Source organism: Pseudoliparis swirei, chromosome 23 (genome assembly GCF_029220125.1).
Source record: "Pseudoliparis swirei isolate HS2019 ecotype Mariana Trench chromosome 23, NWPU_hadal_v1, whole genome shotgun sequence".
Classification (NCBI taxonomy): domain Eukaryota; kingdom Metazoa; phylum Chordata; class Actinopteri; order Perciformes; family Liparidae; genus Pseudoliparis; species Pseudoliparis swirei.
In genome coordinates, this window is record NC_079410.1 from 17,472,732 (window position 1) to 17,483,586 (window position 10,855).

The 10,855-nt window shown below is 43.8% G+C and overlaps 2 long non-coding RNA genes across 2 annotated transcripts; both read right to left on the reverse strand.

Moving 5' to 3' along the window:
• Positions 1 to 412: 412 nt before the first annotated feature.
• LOC130188115 (uncharacterized) lies at positions 413 to 1,918 on the reverse strand. The gene is made up of 3 exons (XR_008830566.1): positions 1,820 to 1,918; positions 835 to 978; positions 413 to 423 (listed from the first exon to the last, which is right to left on the reverse strand). It is a non-coding gene; the product is annotated as an uncharacterized LOC130188115 (long non-coding RNA).
• Positions 1,919 to 5,046: 3,128 nt separating this feature from the next.
• Positions 5,047 to 6,517, reverse strand: LOC130188064 (uncharacterized). Its single transcript, XR_008830557.1, has 3 exons — positions 6,452 to 6,517; positions 5,467 to 5,610; positions 5,047 to 5,058 (listed from the first exon to the last, which is right to left on the reverse strand). It is a non-coding gene; the product is annotated as an uncharacterized LOC130188064 (long non-coding RNA).
• Between the last annotated feature and the right edge of the window lie 4,338 nt (positions 6,518 to 10,855).

Below are 10,855 nucleotides of genomic sequence, written 5' to 3' on the forward strand. Positions count from 1 at the left end.
CCCATGGACATTAATTATTCCATTTGATGATGGTTTTGGTAAACGTGTAACCTGCAAAGCGTGAGTTGCCAAATGCCTTCAGCACTGGGTTAGCCTGGATGATCTGGTCCATCAGGGTGCCCTGAGAGTAAGAGGAGAGAAGAGGAAAAGATGTATGTGAAATGAATTTGCATGAGTTTGTCGTCGAGGAAAAGCAAATCATGCCTCGCTTGCCTTGGATTTAGAGGCTTTGCACCCCGAGGTAAAGTGCTGACGACCTTCTTGGTGTTTACAGTCTTGCCAGCACCAGATCCTCCACTGGAGGAGAGCAACACATAGGGAGTTTCTAATAGGGACACATGTAGGCTACACCTTATATTTTGTATCTTATATATACTTTTTAAACATGTTCTCACGTGATCAGCATATACTGGTTTTCTTGCACTGCAATGATGGGACATGAAGAAGGCAGGAGAGAAAGAGAGATTGTGAGACGCAAGAGTAATTACTGATGATTTCCCTCTGAGCAGATCAGAGGACAGCTGATGTTTTCTGTCCACATTACCAACAACACAGACAGCTGTCAGCTCTCCCCTGATGCCAAGTAATTGCTTCAAATATTGTTCTGCTCCATGAACGAATCATCACATGCCACACTGATTACACAGCAACTGCTCCGCTGCTTTCTTCCAGACAAAGAACAGTGTAATGACTTTAATGCAACTCGTCTCGAGGGGGTGTTATCCCAAATCACCGCATACCACTTGCATGCTCACTTCTCCTCTTTGCTAACTCAACCTCCTCCCCCTCCACCCCCCAATGACCCGTGATGACCCTGTCTTCGACGCTCCTCACCCATCAGCATGTCGTGGTGGGCGGAGAAGGAGGTGAGGAGGAACTTCGTTGCGTTACTTCCCCTTGTATCTGGGCCACTTTAGAGCCATAGATGGGCAGTCATTTGTATGGGTTGATCGTCACACAGAAGAGGCCCGAGTAGGTCTGGAAGCGGAGAGGAACATATAAAGAGGTCTGAAGGATGCAGCAGAACAAAGCGATAAATAAACCGAGTTATGTGAGAACAACTCGGTTTCTTCGGCACCCCTATGCCGTTACTTCCCTTTCCCCTTGTGTATCTTGCCTTTCCTATCCAACCTGTGCAGAAAAAATGAAGTCTGGTGCAATTAAGGGAAAGTTTTGTTTGACATCTAAATATAACAATACAGAATTGATCTTTAAGTTACGGAAACGTTCCATGTTGCGAGACAGTAAAACAAAAAAGGAACGGTACAAATCAAAGTAGCAGAGGCCGAGATGCTTTAATCCCTATTATAGTAAAGCTCCCCAAACTGTATTTCCCTAATGCAACCAATATACTAGTATCATTAGACCCATCATGCCTTCTCAATTCCTATGTCTTTTAAACTCCACCTTCCCATTTTGTAACTGCGGCTCTCACAAAATGCGTGACGACATCATAATGACATTGGGATTATTTCTAAAACTTGGCAAAGCTCCTCCAGGGCCACAGGAGATATAATACACTTGTTTTCACTGTTGTACGGGTACTCCCCATGATGAACAATTTGACATTTACATGTAAAATGGGGGCTGAACTTTTGGTTAAAAGAGCCAAAATGACGTTGTAACCAAGCTCTTTGGGCAAAAAAACTAAGTTATTCTATTGTCTTCCAGGTTTTGAACAGGTTGCTTTAAGATAAGATAAGATATTCCTTTATTAGTCCTGCAGTGGGGACATTTATAGGATTACAGCAGCAAAGGGGGCAAAGTGCAAGAGACATAGTAAAAGTAATAGCAAAGGGTTCAGTGACACCCTTACTACCTCATGTTGACGTGGTTTTCCAGGACGCCGGCCTTGGTCGAACATCGGAGGGTTCAGCTGCTGAACATCGTCCTTCCTCACAGTCACCCTCGGGTCTGAAAGGAAAAATATCACCAAATCATCATGACGTGTGAAGAGGACACTCCACTATCAACACCGGCAAGGCAGCAGGTCCGGACAACATCCCTGGTCGTGTGTTGAAGGAGCTTGAGGATGTCTTCACAGATCTCTTTAATACTTCTCTGGGGCAAGCTGTCGTTCCATCATGTTTCAAGACTACCATCATCAAACCTGTGCCAAAGAAATCCACTCAGTCCTGCTTTAATGACGATCGTCCGTTGGCACTGACCCCCAATATCATGAGGTGTTTTGAAGGGCTAGTCATGTCACACATCAAATCCGCTACCCTGGACCCTTTCCAGTTTGCATACCGTGCCTAACGGTCCACATTTAGTGAATTGTGACAGCGATGATAGCGATGATTCTGATGAAGTTGATGCCGAAGGACCGCCGGTCCAGATGCTTCACCGTGCGGACCGTGCACGCAAGTCGGCGGACGTTTGGTGCAGTTGTGGGAAATGTGTGCCAGAAAACAGACATAGAGTGCATTTGTTGTACGAACTTATGTCCGATGATATAGCAGGGCTCTCAAGTTTTGAAGACAGGCAAGCGTGAGATTTCCATCAGCACCCGATACAGCTGTTGCGCGCGCCGGCATCGAGCCGAAAAGAGTTGTCGACGGGGGGGGGTGCTAGTGACTATTTCTACTCAACAATCGATCGGCGTATTGAGCACCCCTGCATTCAAGCATTAAATAGCCGAGAGGTTTTTTCAGCGTGAGGAATTAGATGTGTGGCGGGAGTGCGTGAGATAAGACCGAAATGCGTGAGTCTCACGCTCAATGCGTGAGACTTGAGAGCCCTGATATAGTGTCATTAGACCTCATCTGCTTCACACAAAAGAGTGAGCTTGATAGCTACATCGCGCATAAGCCAGCGCTGGAGATGTCTTTCATTGATGCAATGTTCAGCCGACATGTTCCGGGACGCTAGTGACTTCTTCTTTTGTCCGGTCCGTCCTTGCGCGCAAACCGGTGTCGGGAGCTCCGCGGCGCACGAGACGGCGGGCAGAGGACTGTCAACGCAACACGTAGAGACAGAATGACATGCTGCTGGTTCGAGACGACCAACAACAGACGGATTGGAAGCTCATTCTGCGCATGCGTTAAATGCGTTAAAAAAAATAACGAAGTTAAACCTGTAATTTAATTAACCCTCCTGTTATGTTCGTTTCTCACATACAGCCGTGATGTTCCCGGGTCAATTTGACCCGGATAATGTTGAATCATCCAAAAGTGGTCAGAAACCCAAAAATTCTAAAAACTATAGTTTGTACCTCATCACCAACAACATTACTAACAATTAAATCAGTTTTTAGTGGAATTGATTTATTTACCCCTCCATAGATCAGAGTTCAATCAGGAGCACTCACTCGTTTTAATGATAAATACATGTTCAAACTATTTTTTAGGTACATTGAAAAAATCTAAATCTAAATTGCATTAGTCTACTATAACATGTATTTTCTCCAAAATTTTATTTGCATTTTGTAAGTTTTTTTTTTCATGGGGTGATGTAGATAAATAGAGATGAGACACCTGTGCTGTTCAGGGTCATAATGACCCGCCCACTAAAAATCAAGCCAAATGAGTCATAAAGGATTTGTATTGAAAGTAAACGTTAGTTATGTTTATTTTTAGTTTTAAGATGCATAAATTATATGATAAAAGATGACCAAAGGCCAGCGCACAGTCATCCTCTTGGTGCAGTCGTATGCATCTGCAGAGTGTAATGTTGTAGGTCGGACTTCTCAGCAACATTTTGTATATTTGGCCCCTCCTCTGATACGTGTGGGTGGAGTTTTCCCGCAGGGAAAAATAAAGGTTCCTGTCAAAATAGTATCTGTATTTCTCGCACAGGTGCGGTCGTTAGAAAGAGTGTGTGTGTGTGGGTCTGAGATTGGGATGAGACAGGGTGTGTGTCTCTCCCAGTCAGACAGAAAGTATATTAGAAGTACTATACTACATATGTATTAGTTGAGACATGAAAGAAACCCTCACATTAGTGTCCCATGTCCAATAAAGGTGTATTTAGGGGGAAAGTTAGGAGATGATAAACATGGTTTAGTCTGTAAAGTGTGCTTCTCATGTGGGGTGATGGGCACACAGCAGGATAGAGATGGTTCCCAAAACAAATACCTGATTCTTTTGTTTGAAGTTTCAAATGTGCACAACTTTATATGGGGTTGTGAATGGGGTGTGTGTGCTGATATGTGTGTTTGTGTGTTCGTGTGTGTGTTGGTGTGTGTGTTGGTGTCTGTGCGTGCGTGTTAGTGTGTGTGTTGGTGTGAGTGTGTGTGTTGAAACTTGGTGGGAGGGAGTAAGAAAGACTGTCCTACATTTACAAAGAAAGAAATAGTCTAAACGTGACTCTTTTGGTGACTTTTAGCCTTCACTTTCACAGCCGGGTCAAATTGACCCGGGAACATCATCTCTGTTATATAAACCTGCAGGGGGGGGTTGCAAATACATTTTTTTGTATTTCTTTTTACGTTGATTACACTAAATAAGGTAAGCAGAAGAAGTTTTATACAGAAAAAGTACTTAGAAGTATTTTTCCTAGATTTTCAAACTTTGAAACGGGTCAATTTGACCCGCAACATAACAGGAGGGTTAACTGAGTTAACGCGTTATTTTTCACAGCACTACTATAAATACATGTTATTCTCACAGATGTTCTGATTGTACTGTTGCCATCCCATGGACATTAATTATTCCATTTGATGATGGTTTTGGTAAACGTGTAACCTTCAAAGCGTGAGTTGCCAATGCCTTCAGCACTGGGTTAGCCTGGATGATCTGGTCCATCAGGGTGCCCTGAGAGTAAGAGGAGAGAAGAGGAAAAGACGTATGTGAAATGAATTTGCATGAGTTTGTCGTCGAGGAAAAGCAAATCATGCCTCGCTTGCCTTGGATTTAGAGGCTTTGCACCCCGAGGTAAAGTGCTGATGACCTTCTTGGTGTTTACAGTCTTGCCAGCACCAGATCCTCCACTGGAGGAGAGCAACACATAGGGAGTTTCTAATAGGGACACATGTAGGCTACACCTTATATTTTGTATCTTATATATATACTTTTTAAACATGTTCTCACGTGATCAGCATATACTGGTTTTCTTGCACTGCAATGATGGGACATGAAGAAGGCAGGAGACAAAGAGAGATTGTGAGACGCAAGAGTAATTACTGATGATTTCCCTCTGAGCAGATCAGAGGACAGCTGATGTTTTCTGTCCACATTACCAACAACACAGACAGCTGTCAGCTCTCCCCTGATGCCAAGTAATTGCTTCAAATATTGTTCTGCTCCATGAACGAATCATCACACGCCACACTGATTACACAGCAACTGCTCCGCTTTCTTCCAGACAAAGAACAGTGTAATGACTTTAATGCAACTCGTCTCGAGGGGGTGTTATCCCAAATCACCGCATACCACTTGCATGCTCACTTCTCCTCTTTGCTAACTCAACCTCCTCCCCCTCCACCCCCCAATGACCCATGATGACCCTGTCTTCGACGCTCCTCACCCATCAGCATGTCGTGGTGGGCGGAGAAGGAGGTGAGGAGGAACTTCGTTGCGTTACTTCCCCTTGTATCTGGGCCACTTTAGAGCCATAGATGGGCAGTCATTTGTATGGGTTGATCGTCACACAGAAGAGGCCCGAGTAGGTCTGGAAGCGGAGAGGAACATATAAAGAGGTCTGAAGGATGCAGCAGAACAAAGCGATAAATAAACCGAGTTATGTGAGAACAACTCGGTTTCTTCGGCACCCCTATGCCGTTACTTCCCTTTCCCCTTGTGTATCTTGCCTTTCCTATCCAACCTGTGCAGAAAAAATTAAGTCTGGTGCAATTAAGGGAAAGTTTTGTTTGACATCTAAATATAACAATACAGAATTGATCTTTAAGTTACGGAAACGTTCCATGTTGCGAGACAGTAAAACAAAAAAGGAACGGTCCAAATCAAAGTAGCAGAGGCCGAGATGCTTTAATCCCTATTATAGTAAAGCTCCCCAAACTGTATTTCCCTAATGCAACCAATATACTAGTATCATTAGACCCATCATGCCTTCTCAATTCCTATGTCTTTTAAACTCCACCTTCCCATTTTGTAACTGCGGCTCTCACAAAATGCGTGACGACATCATAATGACATTGGGATTATTTCTAAAATTTGGCAAAGCTCCTCCAGGGCCACAGGAGATATAATACACTTGTTTTCACTGTTGTACGGGTACTCCCCATGATGAACAATTTGACATTTACATGTAAAATGGGGGCTGAATTTTTGGTTAAAAGAGCCAAAATGACGTTGTAACCAAGCTCTTTGGGCAACAAAACTAAGTTATTCTATTGTCTTCCAGGTTTTGAACAGGTTGCTTTAAGATAAGATAAGATATTCCTTTATTAGTCCTGCAGTGGGGACATTTATAGGATTACAGCAGCAAAGGGGGCAAAGTGCAAGAGACATAGTAAAAGTAATAGCAAAGGGTTCAGTGACACCCTTACTACCTCATGTTGACGTGGTTTTCCAGGATGCCGGCCTTGGTCGAACATCGGAGGGTTCAGCTGCTAAACATCGTCCTTCCTCACAGTCACCCTCGGGTCTGAAAGGAAAAATATCACCAAATCATCATGACGTGTGAAGAGGACACTCCACTATCAACACCGGCAAGGCAGCAGGTCCGGACAACATCCCTGGTCGTGTGTTGAAGAAGCTTGAGGATGTCTTCACGGATCTCTTTAATACTTCTCTGGGGCAAGCTGTCGTTCCATCATGTTTCAAGACTACCATCATCATACCTGTGCCAAAGAAATCCACTCAGTCCTGCTTTAATGACGATCGTCCGTTGGCACTGACCCCCAATATCATGAGGTGTTTTGAAGGGCTAGTCATGTCACACATCAAATCCCGCTACCCTGGACCCTTTCCAGTTTGCATACCGTGCCTAACGGTCCACGGAGGATGCAACCTGCTCTGCTCTCCACCCACCTGAACGCAAAAGACTCATATGTGAGAATGCTGTTCATAGACTTTAGTTCAGCATTCAACACCATAATCCCACAACAACTCATCTGTAAACTAGACCAGCTGGGGCTCAGCACCTCGCCGTGTAACTGGATGCTGGACTTCCTCAGTGAGAGGCCACAAGCCGTACGTGTCGGCAACAACACCTCGAGCAGCATCACGCTGAGCACAGGGGTCCCTCAGGGCTGTGTGCTTAGCCCACTGATCTTCACCCTGCTGACACACAACTGCACAACAACCTACAGCACCAATCACAACTCTGGTGGGTCACATCACCAAAGATGATGATACCCACTTCGGGAAGGAGGTCAGCTTTCTGTCCACGTGGTCAGAGACAACAACCTCCTTCTGAAGAACAAGGAGATTGTCTTCCGGAGAGGAACTCAACACCCACCACTGAGCATTACTGGTGCTGATATATAGAGAGAGTAAGCCGCACCACATTCCTGAGGAGTGGACATCAGTGAGGACCTCTCGTGGACAGCCAACACAACATCACTGGCAAAGAAAGCCCAGAGGCGACGATACAGTGATGCAGTTGGTCAGGAGGCGCCATTGAGAGCCTCCTGACCAACTGCATCACTGTGTGGGGCAGAAGCTGCACTGATAACAGCAGGAAAGCCCTGCAGCGCAGAGTGAGCACATTGGTGCCTCACTTCCTTCCCTGCAGGACGTATATGACACCCGCCTCACCCGCAGAGTGACCCTGATTGTGAGCGAGTCCAGCCCCCCCTCACACGGTGTCTTCAGCCTCCTGCCCTCTGGGAGAAGATACCGGAGCCTCCGTGCTCGCAGCACCAGACTCTCGAACAGCTTCGTCCACCAGGTGGTTAGGAAGCTGAACTCTCTCCTTCCTCTTCTTTAAGACTCCATATGTGCAAGTTCTGCTAAATACGGAATGATAGTTTTTCTTTGTTTTAACATTTTTTTTAATTTACTTGCACTTTATTATTGCATATTAGAGAGACATTTTGTGTTTGGTACATGACGAGGAATTGACAGTGAAGTTGACTTTGACTTTAACTATCAGGATCCGAGTGAGACTATCAACATTACTCTCCACGTCAGCTTACTTTTTCTTCATAAATGTCAATCTTCAAGACAAAATTAACTCGTCAGACTGAATCTCCCCAGAAATGAAAGCCTCCTTCTTATATTTGACCCAGCAGGAGCGCTTGATGTCGGGTGGTTTATTCATAGCATCCAGGCGCTCCAGGGCCTTTCTTCCACCTATCTTCTCCACCTCTGCGCTCTACCACGCCTCGATTTTCACCCCACTGTGACTCTGCTCTTCACTGTCTGCTGCTTGTTCTCCGAGCGCCCGGTGGGAATTGGGATTAGTAAGGCCTCTTAAATTAAAAGAAACATGAAAAAATATTGTCACGCAGAGACGGAGTGGGCCTCATTTTCCTCACATTTTTACATTTTACAGTTCTCCTCGCTCTCTTGCTCCGCATCGTGCCCACTTTCAATCCGCTAAAAACATTGATATGAAGCAACTTTAATGTAACCGACTATTGTCTGTAAATGGCAGGTTGTGTGTTTTGTTTATTAAGAACTCAGTAGAGACAGAGTACGATTCTGGGCTGAATTCAAAAGAGTTTTACCCAAGCAACTCCCATGATGAGAGGAAAACCAGTGCCTCCATAGCTTCCCTCTTCTGAGCATCACTACCCTGATCGTATCCAGACCTGAAGCAGCTGTTGCTCTTGTTTCCCTCAGGAGGCTCTGACAGATATACAGTCCGTATTTTTCAGCGTTCTACTAAGAAATCAGTTTTCTTCAGCAAAAATGTTGAAGTTTGAAATGATTTAGAGACTCTCGGGAACATAAATATTCAAACATGTACATAACCTTTCTTTCCCACGTCCTCTTTATCTTCTACCGATTTTTCTTGTAGCTGAAGGTAATTATTTATTTGACCCTTTTCATTTCTCCTTTTTCTTTTTCTTTTTCTTTTTGCGAGAACAAACTTACATTTGGCCGCCCGATGGTATTCCCCAACCGTTCTGCACAATGAATGACTTCATCTTCATTGACTGTGTGCGTCTGTGTGTGTGAGGTATAACTAAGTAAGTCTCTTTGATTGGGATTATTTATTTAAGTGTTTGTGAACCCACTCAGCTGGTCTCAGGGGTCCCAACGGAACTTTGAATGACTAAAACACAAACACACACACACACACACACACATAATCATACTAACAGCTGTACATGACCACTTCAGAGGGATAAACTCATTTATGCGTGTGTGTGTGTGTGTGTGTGTGTGTGCGTGTGTGTGTGTGTCAATCTGTTTACGCACCTGCAGGGTGTTGATGCAAACATGATACACACAACCACATGTGGGAGTCAGACATGTGTGGTGTGGTAGAAAACTATAAAAAATACCTTAAAAGTGAGAAGAAGAGACGAGAACTAAAAATGCTTCTCAGTAAAAGAAGACTGAAAGATCTTCAAATCATTACATCCAACTGTGGCCCTTACCCTTTATGAGCATGTGTGTGTCTGTGTGTGTCTGTGTGTATGTGTGTGTGTGTGAGCATAGCCTCTGGAAGTGCGTGGTGTCCCATGAGCCATTTCACTGCTTATGTGGATTTACTGTGTCCTGTAAACAGGCTGGTGAGAGGCTCCATTGTTCCACCATCTAATGCTGCAGCCGTGCAGCCAAATCCCTGCAGCCACCACCCCCGCCCACCCAGCTCTCCCTCGACCTTCAGCGGACTGTACTTTACAACCCTGACGAACATGTCGGAAAGCACGGCACATCACATCAGAGAAAGTAATGCATTAACTTGATCTTGAATTGATGTCGTATCTGGATTATGGTTGATGGTCTCATCTTAATTATCACCATAATTATAATCGTGCATAAATGCAGACTATACTGTATAATGTCTCCTATCGTGTTGCATTTAATGCATGTTGAAACACTCCCATATAGTCACTAGCTACTTGTGAGTGACGCCCCATCTCATTATTCAGTACACCTGTATTATTATCCTTGCATGGATTATTTAAGCCATGCAGCAGCTATTCGATGAAGAGGTAATCCCCTGACTTCGGTCATAATTTTCTTCTTATTTTCAAATACTTTGTTTTGTGACCAAATAGCTGCCAAGATGAATTCCCATCAGACAGCCCTTTGTGTGAGTGCTAATTTAAAAAAAGATGGAGAAACATCCACATATTAGCATTGCAACTGTGAGCATGTAAACGTTCAGCTCAAGGAAGTGAAGTGAACCTCATTCACTCAATTAAAATGGGAAACTGTTTGCTGGGAGTAACCTCTGATGTGCTGCTGGGTTGATCCATTTTGCTCCTGAGTCAACGAGCTTGTAAACAGCATTGCCTTTCTTACCTTAAGAAGTCAGTACTAATCAACTTTCAACACCGATTGTAAAACAAAGATAAGGCAAATCTGCCACGTGCCCTCATTTAATTTAAATAAAGATTTTTTTTTTTATCCAACAGGCCATTTATATCACATTCGCCATGTGTTCTTCTTTATGCTTATCTTTGATCTTCCTGATTACGACCCTGTTGGATGGAAGCTTGCGACTTCACTGCCATTTCAAAAGTGAATCTGCATATTGGAGGTTTCCGCAGACCATATATTTCTTTGAGCCTTCAAATTAATTCACTTTGCCAACAGCATGACGACTATTCTTGCTGGTTACATTTTGGTCCTAATTATGCTGAGAATACTATTGATATTATGAGCTTATGGAGCAGTTATATTAATAGAAAAACTCTTAATATAAATAAAAAGATGAAAATCAGAGGCACGGGAGGGTTGTGAGATTATGAGAGATCATGTGGAAAAAAGAAAAATAACCATAAAGGGATTCATAACATTAGAAATATTTCTTAATGTATATGTAATAG